This window comes from Artibeus jamaicensis, unplaced genomic scaffold (assembly GCF_021234435.1).
Source record: "Artibeus jamaicensis isolate MK-2021 breed Jamaican fruit bat unplaced genomic scaffold, CSHL_Jam_final contig_332, whole genome shotgun sequence".
Classification (NCBI taxonomy): domain Eukaryota; kingdom Metazoa; phylum Chordata; class Mammalia; order Chiroptera; family Phyllostomidae; genus Artibeus; species Artibeus jamaicensis.
The window spans coordinates 21698257-21715958 of record NW_026521788.1 but is presented as its reverse complement, the minus strand read 5'-3'; the positions used below and the strand labels follow the sequence as shown (position 1 = coordinate 21715958).

Here is a 17702-nt window from a genome sequence, read left to right as displayed (position 1 = left end):
TGGCCACTGGGCTGTTTTACGTCCCTCTGCCTTACTTCAGTTTCCATAAAACCCCTGCCCCTCTGTGACCACAGCAGTGACTTTTGAACCCATTTTGAGGACAAGACATGGTGGAAAGAACCCAACTTGTCCCCATCTTGGCTGTGCAGGTTGGAGCAGGTTCCTTTTTGTCCTCTTAGAGCACAGGTGGCAAACACAGGGCCCGCGGGCCGAATCCGGCCCCCTGCCTTGTTTTATCTGCCCGGCACCTTGTTTCTACCCAGTGGCAGTGCTGAGTTCTCGCCTAACTGTTATGGAGCAGTTACATTCATATAGTCCTAAAATTACATTCGGCCCTTTGAAGACAATTGTGAGGCTGCTGTGGCCCCCGGTGAAAATGAGTTTGACATCCCTGGCTTAGGGCCTCATTTTCCCCAGAAGCAAAACCAACAGATTGGATAATACCAGAGGATTTTGCATCTTGCTCCTGGAGTTCTGAGGTGCCTGGAGGGGGACACAGTCTGAGCACTGAGGCCCCCCCAGTTCCACATGGGGGGGTTCTGCTCTTACATTTGCGTGAGGTACTTGTTGGGCTGCATGAAAGATTCCTTTCAAAGAAAGAGTTTGCCACTGCGGCGCCCCCCACCGCCGCTGCCCAAGGTGACCTGTGACCTCCCTTCGGTGCTGCAGTCTGGACCTGGCAGCTGTGGGGAGGAGGCATGTGCCCCCTTCAGTCCCTGCTGGACCAGGTTTGGGGAGGCAGAAACTACCCCCTCACTTCTGGTCGGGATCCAGAGTTAGGCCAACGTCCCCCCTGCAGCTTAAAGGCCCCCCCTCTTCCTCTATGCCCAGCTTGCTCCCCCTGCTCCTTCCTCGGCTAATTTGGGGATGCTTGGCAGATGCCAGCGTTGGGATGGTAAGGAGTGGGAGCTGGCTGCCTCCAGAGCTGAGAGGACTTCCCAAAGTCCGGTTCCCTCTCGCGCGTGGGGGAGAAGAAACAAAGGGCTGAGTTAGGGGAGAGGACTGCACGACCTGTGTGTGCAAAGTACTGAGCACGAGGAGCACCAGAAATACACACAGCCTCAGTTAAGCAAAAGGAGCCTCTTTTATCCAGGATACCATGTTTTTAGGAGAAAGGCGCACTCAACTCCAGAAAAGTATCGTAACAGAGATTTTTAAAATGTCCGTGTGCTTCCATCGTCCGTTCTCATTCAGCCCGACGACTGTGCCACCCCTTTGTCCCTCTCATTCTCTGAGGTAAAAACAGAACATCCCACACCGGTCAGTGCCCCTGAGGGCCATCCACGTGGAATGACCCAGCAGCACGATGGTGTCAAGTATCTGGAACTAGAATAACGTGCAGACCCACCAGTCAGAACCAGGAGCAGCCGTGATTAATGGGTCACGTCACCATGGAATGTGGATGCGACCACCATGTCCAGACTCAGGAGCACCGGGAGGGACAGGCAATTCTTCATTAGAGAAGGACTGGCACCAGGTCCTAAGCTCAAAGGGAACTGACCGAGGAGGACATTCAGGCTGCCAAAGCCCTGGGGGCCTGAGCATTCAGAACTGGAGGTGCAGCTTAAAGATCCCTCCAGCACACGGCCACTCTGCCCTGTCCACACTGCCCTCAGGGAGTCTGGGACCTGCACTCCTCCTCACTGGCCTGTCACGGTGTGCTAGGCCCCCTGTGACAGCTTGAATAACGACGTGGGGAGCTGGTGTCCACTTAAAACCAGTCGCCTGTGGGGCATGTCCTACTGCTCCATGCCGGGCTGGCTCATGGCACTTCCTCCCACTTGGGTGGGAGGAAGGCTGCTGCAGCCCTCTGCCCAGGCTGGACCCTCAGTCCTGCCTCCAGGAGCCTCTCCGGGTCTCCAGTGGATGGAAGAGCTGGCCTGCCCAGCCACCTCCTGCTCCTTGTGCTGCACCCCCACCCCGGTGGAGACATTCCCGCAATGCCTTGCCTGCCATACCTGCCACACACGGACAGATGGCAAAGGCTGGAGGGGGGTGGGAGGAAGCATCAGGCTGAAAATGAGTTTGTGAAGTGAGCTGAAAAGAATGACAGGAAGGTCCTGAGCCAGCCCTGCTGCCACTCAGCTAGCGGAGGGTCTGAGCCTTCTGTGCCGCTCTGGCCCTCCTCTCTCCGCCTGCCTGCCTCGCCCCGGTAGCCTCTGCCAGTCCGCCCCCTGCCAGCCATGCAGAGCCAGTGTCTGTGCTGGAGGTCTCTGCCCCCTGGAACTGGTGTCTTAGGTGCAAACGTCAGCTGTGCGGGCCACCGTGTCTAGTGTGGTCCTCAATTGCTGTCCCCTGCCTTGAATGCACTCTACCTGAGAGGAGCTGGGACCCCAGGGGTGGGGGCACCAGCATTGCAGCTGGACTGTCCCATGGGAGGCACCCACCTGCCAGCACCTGTGGGTCAGCTCCCACCTGAGTCTTTGGTCTCTGCTGCAGTCACGGCTTCACCTGTGTACCCCTTTACCGGGACTGTGGGCTCCTACATGGCGGAGTCAGTAAGTTAGTAAAAGAGACAGAGACAGAGAGAGGGAGGGAGGGAGAGCGAGTCTGCATTTCAACACGGCTCTGGTCCATTCCAGTCGGACTACTTGGATTTAAATACTTCTGGCTCCAGCATCCACTAGCTCTGTGACCTTGGCCACATTTCATAACCTCCTTGGGCCTCAGTTTTCTGAGTGTGCAAAATGAAGATAATAATAGTACCTGCCACGTAAAGTAATTATGAGGATTAAATGAGATGATTCAATTAAGTGCTTATAACAGTGCCTGGCACTGAGTAAACCTTCTAAACATGCCGTTGCTATTATCACTATTAATGAGTGTCCTCCAGGCTTATTGCACACCACCTCCCCAGACAAGCATTAGGGCCATTGCCAAGTCTTTCCCCTGCAAGCTGCAGGGTACCACTCCGGTCACTGTAGGATGTCCATCAGAAGCATATCTTTCCTAATGCAGCTGATGAAGTTTTGGAGCTGGCTTTCAGTACCAACCCTGCCACTTCCTAACCATGTGCCTTTGAGTGAAATACTCTGCGTTCAGAGTTCTCATCTGGAAAATGTGGTAACGTGAGCCTTAACCTCAGAAAGATGCTGAAGGATGAAGGGAGGTTTGCACGGTGCAAAGCAGGCAGGCACCCTTGTGGCTGTTGGAGACCATCCAAGCTGCCTTGATGGTGGAATGGGAATCTACCAGGGAGTAACTGAGGTGAGAGGCTGGCTCGGTGGTGACAAGGAGTGGGGCAATCAGAAAGGGAGTGGGTGGCCGGGTGGCCCCAGGAGGAACTGAGAGTTGTGTCCATGTGCCCAGCATACCCCACTTTCTAGTCCCTCATAAGGGTCATGAGCTCTTCCTGTTTACTGCCCCCTTCCTCCAAGTAGCACCCGGCGTTTCTTTAACATTGAGGTGATAGAACTTTCTTCTGGGACCCTTCAGGGTAGAGTGGGTAGAGACTAGGCCAGCAGATTCTCTACCCTCAGCTGCCTGGGCCAAGCCTTGAGCTCTTCAGCCCACATGGGATGGGGGCTCGCCCTGGGAGAGGCAGGAACTCTTGGAAACAGAGTCCCCAGCCTGGGTGCCTAGAGCAGGCTCCCCAGCAAGATGCACCCCTGCCCTCCCTCTGCCCTGAGCAGTAAGTCCGGCAGCCAGCCAGCTCCAGGTAAGGTCTTTCTTTTCTAGGGCCATAGCATCGCACTTCCCTTTCCCCACGGTTCCTTTCAGGGCCCTCAGCACTTCCACAGGAACATCCCACAGCCCCACCCACCCAACCCCTAGCTTGTCTCTCTCCACCTACTCCCGTCCTGGGGGGCACAGGTGCCGGCACTCAAGCCTTGGGCTTGAGACTTCCAGCCAAGATGGAGGCATAGGTAGATACACTTGGCCTCCTCACACAACCAAAAGAAGGACAACAACAAATTTAAAAATAAAAAGTAACCAGAACTACCAGAAAATCAACCTATATAGAAGTCCAGCAACTAAGGAGTTACAGAAGAAACATTCATCCAGACTGGTAGGAAGGGTGGAGATGGGCAGTGTGGTAGAGAGGACTTGCAGCAAGGCAGTGGCTGGAGGAGTGGGCAGTCCCACATTTGTGTGCAGATAAACTGGGAGAAACAAGTGGGGAGTGAGACAGACTGTGCAACCAAGGGTTCCAGTGTGGGGAAATAAAGCCTCAGAACCTCTGATTGAAAAAACTGTGGGGGTTGAGGTGGTTGGAGAAACTCCCAACCTCACAGGAGAGTTCATTAGAGAGACCCACAGGGCCCTAGAATGTATACAAGCCCACCCATCTGGGAATCAGCACCAACAGGGTCCAATTTGCCTGTGGGCAGCAGAGGAAATAAATGAAAACCAGCAGAGAGCTCAGCAAGCAGCATTGTTCCCTCTTGGACCTCTCGTCCACATACAGTGCCACAACCCAGCAATGTGGGTTGCCCGACCCTGCTGAATACCTAAGGTTCTGCCCCTTACTACTTAACAGGCACACTGAGACAGAAAAAAATATGTCCCAAATGAAAGAACAGATCAAAGCTTCAGAAAAAATGCAACTAAGCGATGAAGAGATAGTCAACCTACCAGATGCAGAGTTCAAAACAGTGGTAATAAGTAGTAAACAGTGCTCACAGAAATGGTGGAGTATGGTTGCAAAATAGAGGAAAGAGTAAAGGCTATGAAAAGTGAAGTAAAGGAAAATGTGCAGGGAACCAACAGTGAAGGGAAGGAAACTGGGACTCAAATCAATGCTTTGGAGCAGAAGGAAGAATTAAACATTCAACTGGAACAGAAGGAAGAAACAAGAATTAAAAAATATGAAGAGAGGGTTAGGAACCTCCAGGGCATCTTTAAATGTTCCAACATCCAAATCATAGGGGTGCCAGAAGGAGAAGAGGAAGAGCAATACATGGAAAACTTATTTTGAAAACATAATGAAGGAGAACTTCCCCAACGTGGCAAAGAAAACAGGCTTCCAGGAAGTCCAGGAAGCTCAGAGAGTCCCAAAGAAGTTGGACCCAAGGAAGCACACACCAAGGCGCATCACAATTACATTACCCAAGGTTAAAGATAAGGAGAGAATCTTAAAAGCAGTAAGAGAAAAGGAGATGGTTACTTACAAAGAAGTGCCCATATGACTGTCAGCTGATTTCTCAAAAGAAAACTTGCAGGCAAGAAGGTAATGGACAGAGGTATTCCAAGTCATGAAAGGCAAGGACCTACCTCCAATATTACTCTATCCAGCAAAGCTATCATTTAGAATGGAAGGGCAGATCAAGTGCTTCTCAGATAAGGTCAAGTTAAAAGAATTCATCATCACCACGGCCTTATTACATGAAATGTTACAGGGACTTATCTAAGAAAAAGAAGATAAAAAATGCAAACGGTAAAATGACAGCAAAGCCACAACCATCAACAACCAAACCTGAAAAAACCAAAAATGAACTAAGCAAACAACTAGAACAGGAACAGATTTCCAGAAATGGAGATCACATGGAAGGTTATCAGTGAGAAGGAGGATAAGATACAGGGAATAAGAAGCATAAATTGTAAGTAGAAAATAGACAGGAGGAGGTTAAGAATAGTACGGGAAATTGAGAAGCCAAAGAACTTATATGTAGGACCCATGGACATGAACTAAGGAGGGGGGTTGTGCAGGGTGGAGAGGAGTTAAGGGAAGAAAAAAAATGGGACAATTGTAATAGCATAATAGATAAAATGTATCTTAAATAAATAAGTAAATTTGCTATGGCAAAAACAAAAACAAAAAGCCTTGGGCTTGAGTGCTGGTTCTGTCTCTTGCGGTGGGCATTGGGTGATCCCTGAACAGCTGGGATCCTCAGTTTCCTCATCTTTGACATGGGGACAACTACAGTCCTACAGCGCAGAATGGTTGACGGGAGTATAAGCAATACTGCATGTAAAGCATGAGGATGATGTCATCTCTTTATATAAACAAAAGCCATGATCACCCCTTTCTGTCCAGCCACAGCCAGCAGGTGAGCCAAGATGGGCACTTACGACTACATCCAGGAGCTGCAGAGGAAGGAGCAGTCTGGTGTAACATGCTTCCTTCTCAGGGCGCTCTGCTGGCAGTGCCGTCACCTCTCTGTGCTCCACATGTCCCCCATCGTGCCCAGTGAAGAACACAGGCTGGGATATACAAGGCCAGGCATGGCACTGGATTTGTGTGCGTTGTGGTGGTGGCAAACGCCCAGTTCCTAAGGGTGCGACCTACAGTGAGCCTGTGTATCATGGTATCCACCAGCATACAGTGCGGAAGCCTTCAGTCTGCTGCCGAGGAGCAAGCCAGACACCACTACAGGGCTCGGAGGGTCCTGAATTCTTACTGGGCTGGTGAAGATTCAATGGACCAACTCTTTGAGGTCGTCCTCATTGACCCATTCCGTAGGCCATCAGCTGGAATCCTGGCCCCCAGTGGATCACCAAGACAGTCCACAAGCACAGGGAGCTGTGAGGGCTGACATCTGCAGGCAGCAAGAACCACGGCCTTGGGAAGGGCCCCAGGTCCCACCGCACTACTGGGGGTTCTCACCCTGGAGCACGGAGAAGGTGTAACAAATGCTCTTCAGCTCCACTGCCACCGCTACCCTAGTATTTGTAAAATTCTTATCTAGAAAGACAGTTTAGGATAGTCTTAGCCTAAAAAGATACATGCCATGATCACAGTGGCTTCCCTGGGCTCATAGGCTCACCACCGCCTGACTCCTCCCCGGCCCCCGCCCACCTACTGGGTGGCCAACACTTGCCTGTTTTACCTCTGCAGTTATCCCCCTCCCTCAGCCCCGTCCACGGGCCATTCTGTGTCTCCTCTTAGCACAACCGTTGCAGCTTCTTTCTCAGTCCTCTCCTGGACTCGAATTTTCCTCCTCTACACTGCGGTGTGCACAGCTGGACGCTGTCACACCCTTTCTGAGGAACGGTCATGGTGGTGTTCCACTCTCTCCCTGGTCTGTCCCCCACCCCCAACTTTTCATTCCAGACTTATCTCTGACAACGTCCTTCCCTGAGAGCTTGCTATAGCCATTCCAGATTCTCTCTCCTTTTCCAGAATGGAGAGTAAAACAAGCACATTCCTCAGGTCTCTATACTTTTATTACACTGTTTCCTTTGCTTACAATATCCTTATATACACACTCAATTCCTGATATCTTACTTGTTTTTCAAGGCCTGCTTCAAATGCCACTTCTTTTAGGAAGCCTTTCCTGATTTCTCCCTTCTAAAGTAATCACTTTTTCTCCTGCATTTTCCAACTGTGATGCTTCTGCTTCTGCTTAGTCTCTACCTAGTCCCGGTTGTAGAGACTGGTCTGATTCACTTTGCACCCCCACGGCACTGAGCATGGGCCTGGAGCTGCTGGTAACCCACAGAGGGCCCAAGTCCCGTGCCAACATAGCATCCAGGCAGCCTGAAGCCCTGAAGAGCACAGAGGCAGCTCAGGGTCTGGCCATTGGTCCCTGACCTGCCTCTGCTGGGTTGGGATCAAGCGGGTGGGAAGTGGGGGTTCACTCTGGCCACAGTTTCTGCCCTCACAAGGCAGGCTCTAAGGAAAAGGCTCTGGCAGTAAGCATGTGATATGCGGGTGTGGCACCGTCACAAGAGTGATGATCCTCCCCGGACTTGGGGGGTCTCTTATTTCCCCTGATTTCTGCTGGCCTCTCTGAGGCTGGAGGCTGGACTGACAGGGGAAAATGAACGCACAGCAAGTGTGGCCATCTACTGTGAGTCCACCCAGACAGACAGCTGCCCCTTGTCGTTTGGAGTTCCTGCAAAATTCCCAACGCCACCAACAGCTGTTACAGGCATGGCTCCCTTCCCCTATCAGGGCAGAGTAAGGCCAGTTGCCTGTCTCTGTATGGATACAGGGCTCAAACACCTTTAAGAAAAGCCCCACTGTCCAGAGGTTCCTGCTATTGGTTGTGGCTGGAGACAGTGAAGTGCAGGGGTGAGTCTTTCTTCATAACTCGGGTGCTAAGCCCTCTGACCCTAAGGATCAGCAGTGATCTCAAACATCCCCTCCAAGGAGTCAACCATCTCCCCTCTTGTAATTAATACTCCCTTTGCCATGGTCCATGGCACTTTATTTCTATCACTCAACACAGCCTGCCTTCTATTGTATAACTGGACTGTGGGCAGGTCTAAGTCCTCTCCCTCTGATAGCTTTCGTGTGTATAGTACCCCACAGTTGACCAAGAACTCTAACAATAACCCTGTAGTATATTTATTTATATGTAAGAGATGAGCTCATGGAAATTCAGAGAGGTTAGGTGGCTTTTCCAATGTTGAAAGCCATGCAGAGAGAGCTGGGCGTCCCACAGAGGGCTCCCACCACTCAGCTGATGCTTTCAGGGCAGGCATGCTTCTCACTCATTTTGCATCTTTTGCAGTGCATTGCGTACTGCCCTGTATGTAGAAGCATCCGGAATTTTTCATTGAGTTGGAATGACTTAGGCTCCAACAGGGCCGAGCAGGAGGAGAGAGGAAGCCAACAGCTTCTGCCGCCTAAGCTGCAGTTCCCTGCTGCACTGGGTGGCATGACACGCACCTTTTCAGGATCTCATGTGGCTGGATGCAACTGGGTGAAGGCTGGGCAACTTCTCCTGCACCAGAAGCCCCTTTCCACTCAACATCATCATCATCATTATGGCAACTAACAAATCGTTTTGAGCCAAGTATGGGTCAGGTCCAATGAAGTGGGTACGGTCATTATCCCTCATTTCACATGAGGTCAGGAGAGTAATGTATCCATAGTCCCATAATCAATAAGGAGCAGAATGGGATTCCTGGGATTTGACCCAGGATTGTTAGGAGTCAAACTTGTAGCCGCTGGCTTAGCCACCCCTCCCCGGGCAGGTCGAGTGGGTACCGCTGCCACGTATCTTCCTAGACGGCCCGGCCCTGCCCAGGACCACCTCCCTGTAGTGGGGGAGTCAGAGACATAAAACTCGATTCTGAACAATAGACATATAACTCATCTCATTGAATCCTCACCTCCGGCTCCTTCAGTTCACAGTGGCAGGGATGGCCACTCAGAAAAGTTAAGGACCCTGCAGGGCTCTCGGCCCTCAGTGTCTGGCAGCTGCTCTCTCACCGTGGGGCCAAACAGCCCTTGAAGCACAACTCTGAAGGTGCTCAGAAGGCAGGGCCACCAGCCATACCTGAGAGTCGTGGGAGCATCACAGAGGTGGTGACAGTGAGAAGGGCAGAGGAGGCAGCACAGCGTCGGGAGGAGGTTGGGTGCGGGAGTCCGGCTGAGCAGAGTGGGGCCCCCTGGGTCCTGGCGGGCGGCACTATTGCTGGCAGCCCAGAGGTGGCTGCAGGCCCCAGGCGTGGGATCTAAGCTCCAAGCCATGACATGTCCTTGTTGGTGGGGAGTGCCAGTCGGGTACAATAGCGTCAATCCCAAAGGGTTGTTTTGGCATGCTCTGATCCAACAGCATCATCTAATCGACTTTGTAATTAAAAAATGTTTCATCTTGAAATATTTTAGACACTCAAAGAGCTACAGAGTATATATATATAAGAATACAATATATTATTCGGCAATAAAAAAGAATGAAGTACTAGGACATGCTCCCACACAGATGACCCCGAGAGCATTACACTAAATCCGTAGAAATGGACAGGTGCGCGGCTGGCTGGGGCTGGGGCTGGGGCTGGGGCTGGGGCGTGTGGAGGCGTGTGGAGTGCTGAAGGGTGTGGATTTCCTTTTGGGTGGTGAAAATGCTCTGATTTTGGTGATGGTCGGACGACTGTCTGAACGTACTAGAAATCATCAAACTGTATACTTTAAATGGAGGAATTGTATATGGAACTATATCTTAATGAAGTTGTTACAAAATATAAAGCAGCTGGCATACCGATCATCCAGCTTAATAGTTAGCAACACAGCCAAACCTCAGGGAGCCCAATTTCTGCCTCACCCTTGCTTTTCACTGAATCTGATGTTTATCACTCCCGTGCATTTCTTTACGTGCTTATTGTTTATATTGGGTACATATAGTCCCCGAATATGTATCATGTTATTTGATATGTTTCTAACTTTATAAAAACAAATTGTATGTAAAAATGCTTTGTAACCTGTTGTTTTTTTTTTTCCTCACCATAGGATGAGATTCAACTGTAGTTTACCTTGGTCTGGAGGTCAAGTTCATCTGTGCTGAGGGTGTCTGGTATTTCACTGATGGAAGTACCTCAGTTTAATATTCACATGTCTCCCTTCTTCTGCTGACAAATGTTTAGGTTTCCTTTTCCTTTTTTTTGGAAATGAGCACAGTGCCGCAGCGAATACCCTTTCTTCTCTTATGCACGTGTGACTGTTTCTCTGTGATGTGCCCAGGAGCGGGGGGCTCTGTTGGGGGGGCCCTTCCACACTTTACCAGATAGGTCCACATTGTTCTTTAAAGTCATTTCCCTTTCCGAGTGAGACAACAGGGGCCGAGAGGGAGAACAGTGACCTGCTGAGTCCCCTCAGTGTCTGGGACCGATTCCCAGTCCAGGGCTTCTGGCCTCAGCACACTACCTTTCCGGAACCCTCCATTTCCTTATTTTTATTTCTCTACAAATCCCAGTGACCACCCGAGTGGGTGTTATCAGAGCCGATCTAGGAGAAACACATTATCAGCCGCATCCAGGAGGGCTGAGGATCTGGAAGTGCTTTAAAGAGGAAACGGGGAAGAAGTGATTAGCTTTAGCGGGTTCTCTGGGAGGCTCTGAAGTGCAGCGCGGAGGGCCTGGAGCGAAGAGGCGCTTCCAGGGCAGCTGCTGGTCCCTGCAGGCCTTCTCACACCGGGCGCTTCCTTATGTCCAGGGCCCACTCTGAGGTCACAGCCCAGCCCTCCTTCTGGGGCAAGCAGTTGCCCGAAATAGGACCATGGAGGCCACAGGATGTGCTTTCATTTCAAGCCCAGGGTCCGAGCTTTACTGACTGGCTGTCTGACTTCTAAAGCACCCACCCCCACTCCGGGTCGGCTGCGGCGCCTTCCCCTGCAGCCTCTCTGCTCCGACTACTGTCACCAGCATACGGGCGTCATCGGGCATCACAGGTGTCACTCTGCAGGCAGAGAGGAGGCCTGAAGGGGCAGCAGACCACATCAGGGATTCGACCCTTTATCCTAAGTGTGATAGAAAGCGCTGAAGTGCTTTAACTGAGGTTATGCATTCATTTTATTTATTTTCTTTTTAAAAGATTTTATTTATACTTAGAGAGAGGGAACGAAGGGATAAAGAGAGGAAAAGAAACATCGATGTGAGAAACATTGATCAGTCGCCTCTCGCACACACCCCAGCTGGGGACCAGGCCTGTAACACAGGCATGCGCCCCGACTGGGAATTGAACCAGTGACATTTTGCTTTGCCAAATGATGCCCAGCAACCTGAGCCATGACAGTCAGGGCTGTGCATTGACCTTAAAAAGACCACTCTGGCTTCTGGGTGAGGGAGGGATTATAGGCCAGTTAGGGGTTACTGCAGCGACTAAGCTGAGAGATGGCAGCCGCCTGAACACAAGTGACAGTGGAGATGCTGAAGGAGTGGGTGGACTGGGGTCAGTGGGGCTCGGTGACTGATGAGATGTGAGGGCAAAGGCTGGTGCAGGCTGGTGCCCAGGTTCCAGTCCAGGTGGGGGCCTATGTGGTGATGGCGCCGGCCCCCAGGGCTGGGGGTGTTGGAAAAGGGCCAGGTGTGGAAGAAAAACCCTGGCCTCCGCCAGGTGCCCTTTGAGGGTGGGTGGCCTGCGACACAGCCATGTGGAGACATCAGGGAGGCGGCCCAGTGTGGTGTGCAGGTGGGAGAGGTCCTCCATAGCTAGATACCCACGAAAGCTCCTCTGTGTGTAAGAGCCTCTTACTGAGTGCTGCTCTCGGGAGCCCGTGGAATTGAAATCCAATGGTTATGATCGTGGCCAAGGAGAAACTTTGCAGGTGTGTACAGTCTGGTCTGTTTTCACTTCTCATTCGAAGACAAATGACTTGCCCCAGTAGGTGCCTTTGCTTGGATTATACGCTGAGCACATGCCGGGCATTATGTTAACATAGTAACCGGGCAGCAGAACTAGGGGAAAAGGCTACGGTAGGAGCAAAGGGTGGAAGGAGCTGCAGGGATGCGGTAGTAGGCCGGGGGTGGGGCGGGGCGTGGTGAGGAGTTCATCAGGTAGAAATGGAGAACACAGACATCAAAACAGCATGAATGAATGTGCCCAGGTGAGACACCAGCCTGTGGGCAGGGCGGGAGGGTAGCCCAGTTTTACTGAAAGAAAAGAGTAGAGCATCATGGGAGATTGGTCAGAGACTAGATGAGAGGGATGGAAGCGGGTTTCTTATTGGGGTGAGGGCGTGTGTGAACACTAGGGAGCCATGGATGGTTTTTGAGCAGAGGAGTGGAACTGACAGGACCCAGCAACTGCCGGGGTACAGTGGGTGAGGGAGGAGGAGGTGCTGATGCTACTACTACTACGGGTGGGTGCCTGGGTGTCTGGGAGGTCGGACGGGCCATGAGACAGGACGGCAAAGTCAGGAGGAAAAGGTGGGGGTGGGACAGTGGGGGGATGAAGCTGACGCAGCACGTGACAGCCCCTCCCTCTGGCTGAAGCGGAACAGTGGGGGAGTCTAAATTGAATAGGAGGGTCTCTGCCCAGGCTGGCCCTCAGGGATGCGCCTGATGGAATCACCAGGAACGACTCAGAATTACCCCAACGATTGTTTGCACGTAGAGTGTCAGAGGTACCTGAAAACAGCATTTCTTTAGTTTAAATGTTCTCCCCGAAACATCCGTTAGCTTTGTAATCCTTTTTCTTTCTTTCTTTCTTTTTAAATCCTCACCCAAGGACATGATTCTATTGATTTTAGAGAGAGAAGAAAGGCGAGAGAGATAGAGTAGCATCAATGTGAGAGAGAAACATCAGCTGGCTGTCTCCTGTATGCACCTCAGCTGGGGACCAAACCTACAACCTAGATACGTGCCCTGCCCAGGAATCGAACCCTCGCCCTTTGGCTGTGGGAAGGATGCTCCAACCGACTGAACCCTGGGGCAGGGCTGCAATCCTTTCCTTTATTAATGGCACCAAGGGACAATTTGTTCTGAATCCTCTCTTTTCTGGGTTAGCTGAGTCTGAAACAAGGAGAACCACAAAGAAAGGGGGCGGGGCTGTGGGACCGGTCTGCCGCAGCCTGGGGGAGGTGACAGGGGCTCTGGCCCTGGGCCCTGCCCATGGAAACACAGTGAGGCTGTCGTGGCAGAAGCTGATGCCAGGGCAAACAGGGCAAGGCCAGACAAAGGAAGGACTTCAGGATGTGTGAACACCAGCACTCACCACCTGTGGAAAATAACCAAGTCCCAAGAGGCAGTTCCAAAGTGAACATAAATAGAAAAACATGAGAAAATAGAGCATGTTCATAGAATCTCAGACTTTTGTGGCTGGAAGGGTTTTTCCCCTCTCTAAGCCATTGTCCACAACACTGCTAATTATGGCTCTAGAATAGTAATTGGATCAGGTCCCATCCCTGCTCCACGAACCTTCTCTGGTGCAACATCATCTCCTGTGGGCACAGGCACGGCGGCCCACCACGAGGCGTCCGCTGCAGCAGCACTGCGAGGTCGCCACATCTTTTGCTGCCCAGGGATGCAGTCTCACAACCGAACTCAGTACAGCCCATCAGGCTGCCATTCCCAATCATTCATTCTCAGGGTGAAAACCCTTTGCTTATGCAGATTGCTGAGCTGGAACTTCTTGGCCTGGCCCTTCGTGGTCCTTTCCCACTTTTATTCCCCATCACCGCTTCTGCGCTCCAGCTCCCTCCAGCAGCCTGCCATTCCCAGTAGACCTTTTCTCACTCTTGGAGCCTTAGTCCGTGCAGGCGCCCAGCCTGGAACACCCCCTGTGCAGACCGCTCCCTGGCCCCTGCTCTCCCATTTCACACAGTAATAAAGTTGCATCTGGGCATAGGACCACCCAACCAAAAACACTGCCTGTCCACCCTTAAACCTGGGCGGTAACCATGTGACTAAGTGCTGGCCAATGGGATATGAGAAGTGATGCATGTCGGGTTGTTTTTCTTCCAGTTTTGCTCTTAAGGGTTCAAGGATGTACTTTCCTGGGCCCCTTCTCGTTTTCATGCTGGCCAGGGGATGGTGCAAGTGAAGGAGCTGACAGGAGCCCAGAGATAGAAGCCACTGGATGACGATGGTAGAGCCACCCTCCTGTCCCCGGACCATCTGCAGCCTAAGAAGAGACCGCCCGCTGACCTTATTGGGATCCCTGTATTTGGGGCCTGTTGTTAGGATGGCAGCTGTGTCTGTGCCCTGACTCTATGCCCCTGCCTGCTTCCTCATTCCTGACCACCAGCCTCCAGTGTCACCTCCTCAGTGAAGTTTCCCAGAGTCCCGAGCTCCTCTGGAATCCCTGGCACTTCATATGCACCTCGCATTTGCAACCCGCAGCCAGGGGGTGGCCATGGCCCCTCCCACTAGCCTGGCTGGAGGCCACTTCTCTCCCCTTCTCCATCCTCTATGCCAGAGCTGATGACGGTACTAGTGCACAGACTGGGCCACCTTGGCCCTCGCCCCACTACTGTACTCCAGCCTCCTGGCCTGGTGGTCCTCCTGTGACCCTGACCTACTCTCTGCCTTGGAGGTGAAGCCCAGAGTGTGAAGTAATCTGCCCCAGCAGCTCCGCTGGTCCCGGCTCCCTCCATGTGCACAACCGTGGGTCACCCCTCACCCTGCCCGACCCACCCAGCCCCGGTGTGGCGGGGCTGAAGTAGCTGCTTCCTTGCTGACTGGAGACTATATTGTCCTGCTCCTCATTTGTTAGTAAGAACAGGGAAAGAGAATGGGAGAGTTTCCCTGATCTTTGTGTTCTTTTCAAGTGGCCCAGGAAGTCCCACGGTCTGTGTATCTTTTCCCAGAGCCCTTGTCCTGTCCCGCCAGGCCATATGCTTTACAAACTGCCCACACCTATTCCTCTGAACTTCTGGCCACCGTGACCCTCCTAACAAGGCCCAACCTTTGGCACCCCGTCCCGGGCCTGCAAGCCCATTGCTCCCCAGTGAACAGTACATGCAGCTCAGAAGCAGGATACAGCCAGACTTTGGCCAGCACGCGGCTATTTTGGGACAGGGAGGATCCTGGGAGGATGCTGGCGAGGTTAGAGTAGGAAGGGAAGGAGGTGGGTTTTCTGCCCACGATTATGTGTCCCAAGCCCTTTGGATGCCGCCCAGGGCCCAAGGCTGCCACAAGGAAGAACACACCCACCACAGGACTCCCACCTCGGCCCAGCCAGCCTCAGAGGCAAACTGGGGGCAGGCATGGGTTTGGGGCTCAACGCTCCAGTCTCAGCAGCCACAGTGGGCAGAAAGAGTGTGTGTTATTTGCTGTGTCCCAACAGCTGTGACTTCAGCATCAGGCAAGACTCAGAGCGGTCATGAAGTGGGGGGATGTGCCAGAAACCAACCAGAGAGGTGAAGAAGAACATGAGAAAGAACCAATCACTCAGGAATGATTCTTGATGATCAGTTAGGGGACACTCCTTGAGCATCTACTATATAAGGGGCACAGTGTGAAATGCTGGCAAGACAAAAGAGAGTAATGTTTTGACTCTGCACGGGGCACTCCATAATTGTCTAAGTCCTTCTGTAAGTATCAGGAGCTTTACAGTGTTTCATAAACTTTGACCCTGAGCAAATACCCGAAGATGTGTGATATAGATGGAAGAGTGAGGGTGGCATGTCACCCAGGACTGCGGAGATTTGCAAACATTTCAGAATGTCAGGACTCCACTCTGCCTGTTTGGAAAAGGTATCCATCACTGTGCAGTGCTCAGTGCTATGCCTAGCACATAGTAGGTGCTGAATTAGAGGCAGAAGCAATATAACTGCTATTATGCATAACAGCAGCCACATGGCCCGCAGGCTTTAGTGTGGAGGTGGTAACATTACTGCAGGGTGAGAAGCCTCTGGTTGGGCAGGAGGCAGGTCCAGGGATGCAGCAGGACCCAGACATCCCAGCGGATGCACGTACTCCCCGGGTCTATGGTCTGAGACAGCCCTCTGCAGCTCTTCCAGTCCTTCACTGCCGGCTCCAGAAAGCTGGGAAGACATTTTTGTCTCCTTCCTATTTTGCCTCAATTTGGAGTCTCCTCTTTAAATCCTCTCGGTGTTAACTACTTGGCTCTGATCTATACTTCAGGCCAGACTGCCCTCTGGGGAATTCTCTAACACCCTGGACACCCTTCCAGAAGCCCTTGCTCTCTCTCCTCCCCTCTCCTGTGCAGCTCAGTCCCTGCTGGCAGCCCCTCCCACAGAGGACCTGCATCAGGCCCTTCCCTCTCCCCACTGTGTCCCTTCATCCCAATGTGTCCCTCTTCCCCACCACCTCTGAGCTGCTCACGGCTTTCTCCTCACCGTCCCAGACCCCCATGCAGACCCCCAGGAGGCGAGGAGAGATGAAGCACTCTTCCGAATCCTTCCTCCTGCCTGCCACACCCTCCCCTGCTGCCAGCCTCCCAGGGCCTCCAGAGCCAAACTCTCCCAAGCACGAAGCTGCTGCCTACTGGTTGGGCACACGCTTGGATGGTGCGGAACATGGGGAACCCAGTCAGGTAGAGAAGAGAGAAAAGTAAGTGTCTGCTTTGCCACCAAGGTGCAGCCCATGTTGTCCTTAGCATTAGCACATGGGGTTTGGTAAGGATTTCTGAGCATCTTTAAAGTGCAAGAGGAATCAAGGGGAAAAAAATAATTGTGCTTACTAGGAATCAGGAACGATGCTAAGATCTTCCCAAAATTACCCCCCTGAATTGTCACCATATACCCGTAGGACAGGTGACATCCCCTTGTTTCACAGGAGGCAGCCTAGGCAGAGAGAGGTTAGATGATTCTCTGAAGGTCACACAGCTGGTAAATGCCATGGCTGCAACTCCAACCCCCATCTTCCATGGCTCCCGATCTCCTGCTCTCCACCAGCACTGCACACTTGCAGCACAACTCCAGGGCCATCGACCAGAGACCACGGAGACGACAGACACGGTGATCCGAAATGCGGGCTGCCCAGAGACCCCGGCGCTCCCTGCCGTCACCCTGCCCAGGCCCCCCACCCACCCTGGCCTCCATTTCATCTCATTAACCTCGGCACTCTTCTCCCCAAAGCTGTGCCCCATCCCAGGGCTCAATCTCCTGGGCCCCGAGGGAGGGAGGGAGCTTCCCAGGGCTCCTGGACACCTTTTTAATTAACCCGGATGACCTTCTTCTGACGGGGGCCAGCTGAATCCCATCTGGATGTCACCATCTCCCGTGGCAGGCCCCCTGAAGTGTGACTCCCACCTCGGTCCACTCATGCTCCAGCAGATGTGGTCTCTCCACTTCCCATATGCTCAACATCTGTTGGCCTCTTGTCCCCAGCTTGGGGACCATGGGCAAGGGCTACCAGGGACCCTCAGCTCCCGTGTCCATGGAGGGCCTGCCAGAGAGCCCACTTAGTGTCCTGCCCATGCCACCTGCCCACAGCAGGTACCGAGGGGTCGCACTCTGAGCTGGCAGAGGTCCATAGCAGGGCAGAATCCTCTGTGATTACTTGATTATTTTCTCCCCCAACCCTTTCTGGGGGCTTCTTTCTTCATCTCCCAAAAGTACAGCCCATTCCAGCTACCATGGGGACAATAAAACTTGCTCATCTGTTATTCTTATGGCTTAATAATAATA

General features: G+C 52.5%; 1 pseudogene; it reads left to right on the top strand.

The window, feature by feature from the left end:
- Positions 1–6000: 6000 nt before the first annotated feature.
- On the top strand, positions 6001–17532 carry LOC119038173 (60S ribosomal protein L15-like; annotated as a pseudogene).
- Positions 17533–17702: the final 170 nt, after the last annotated feature.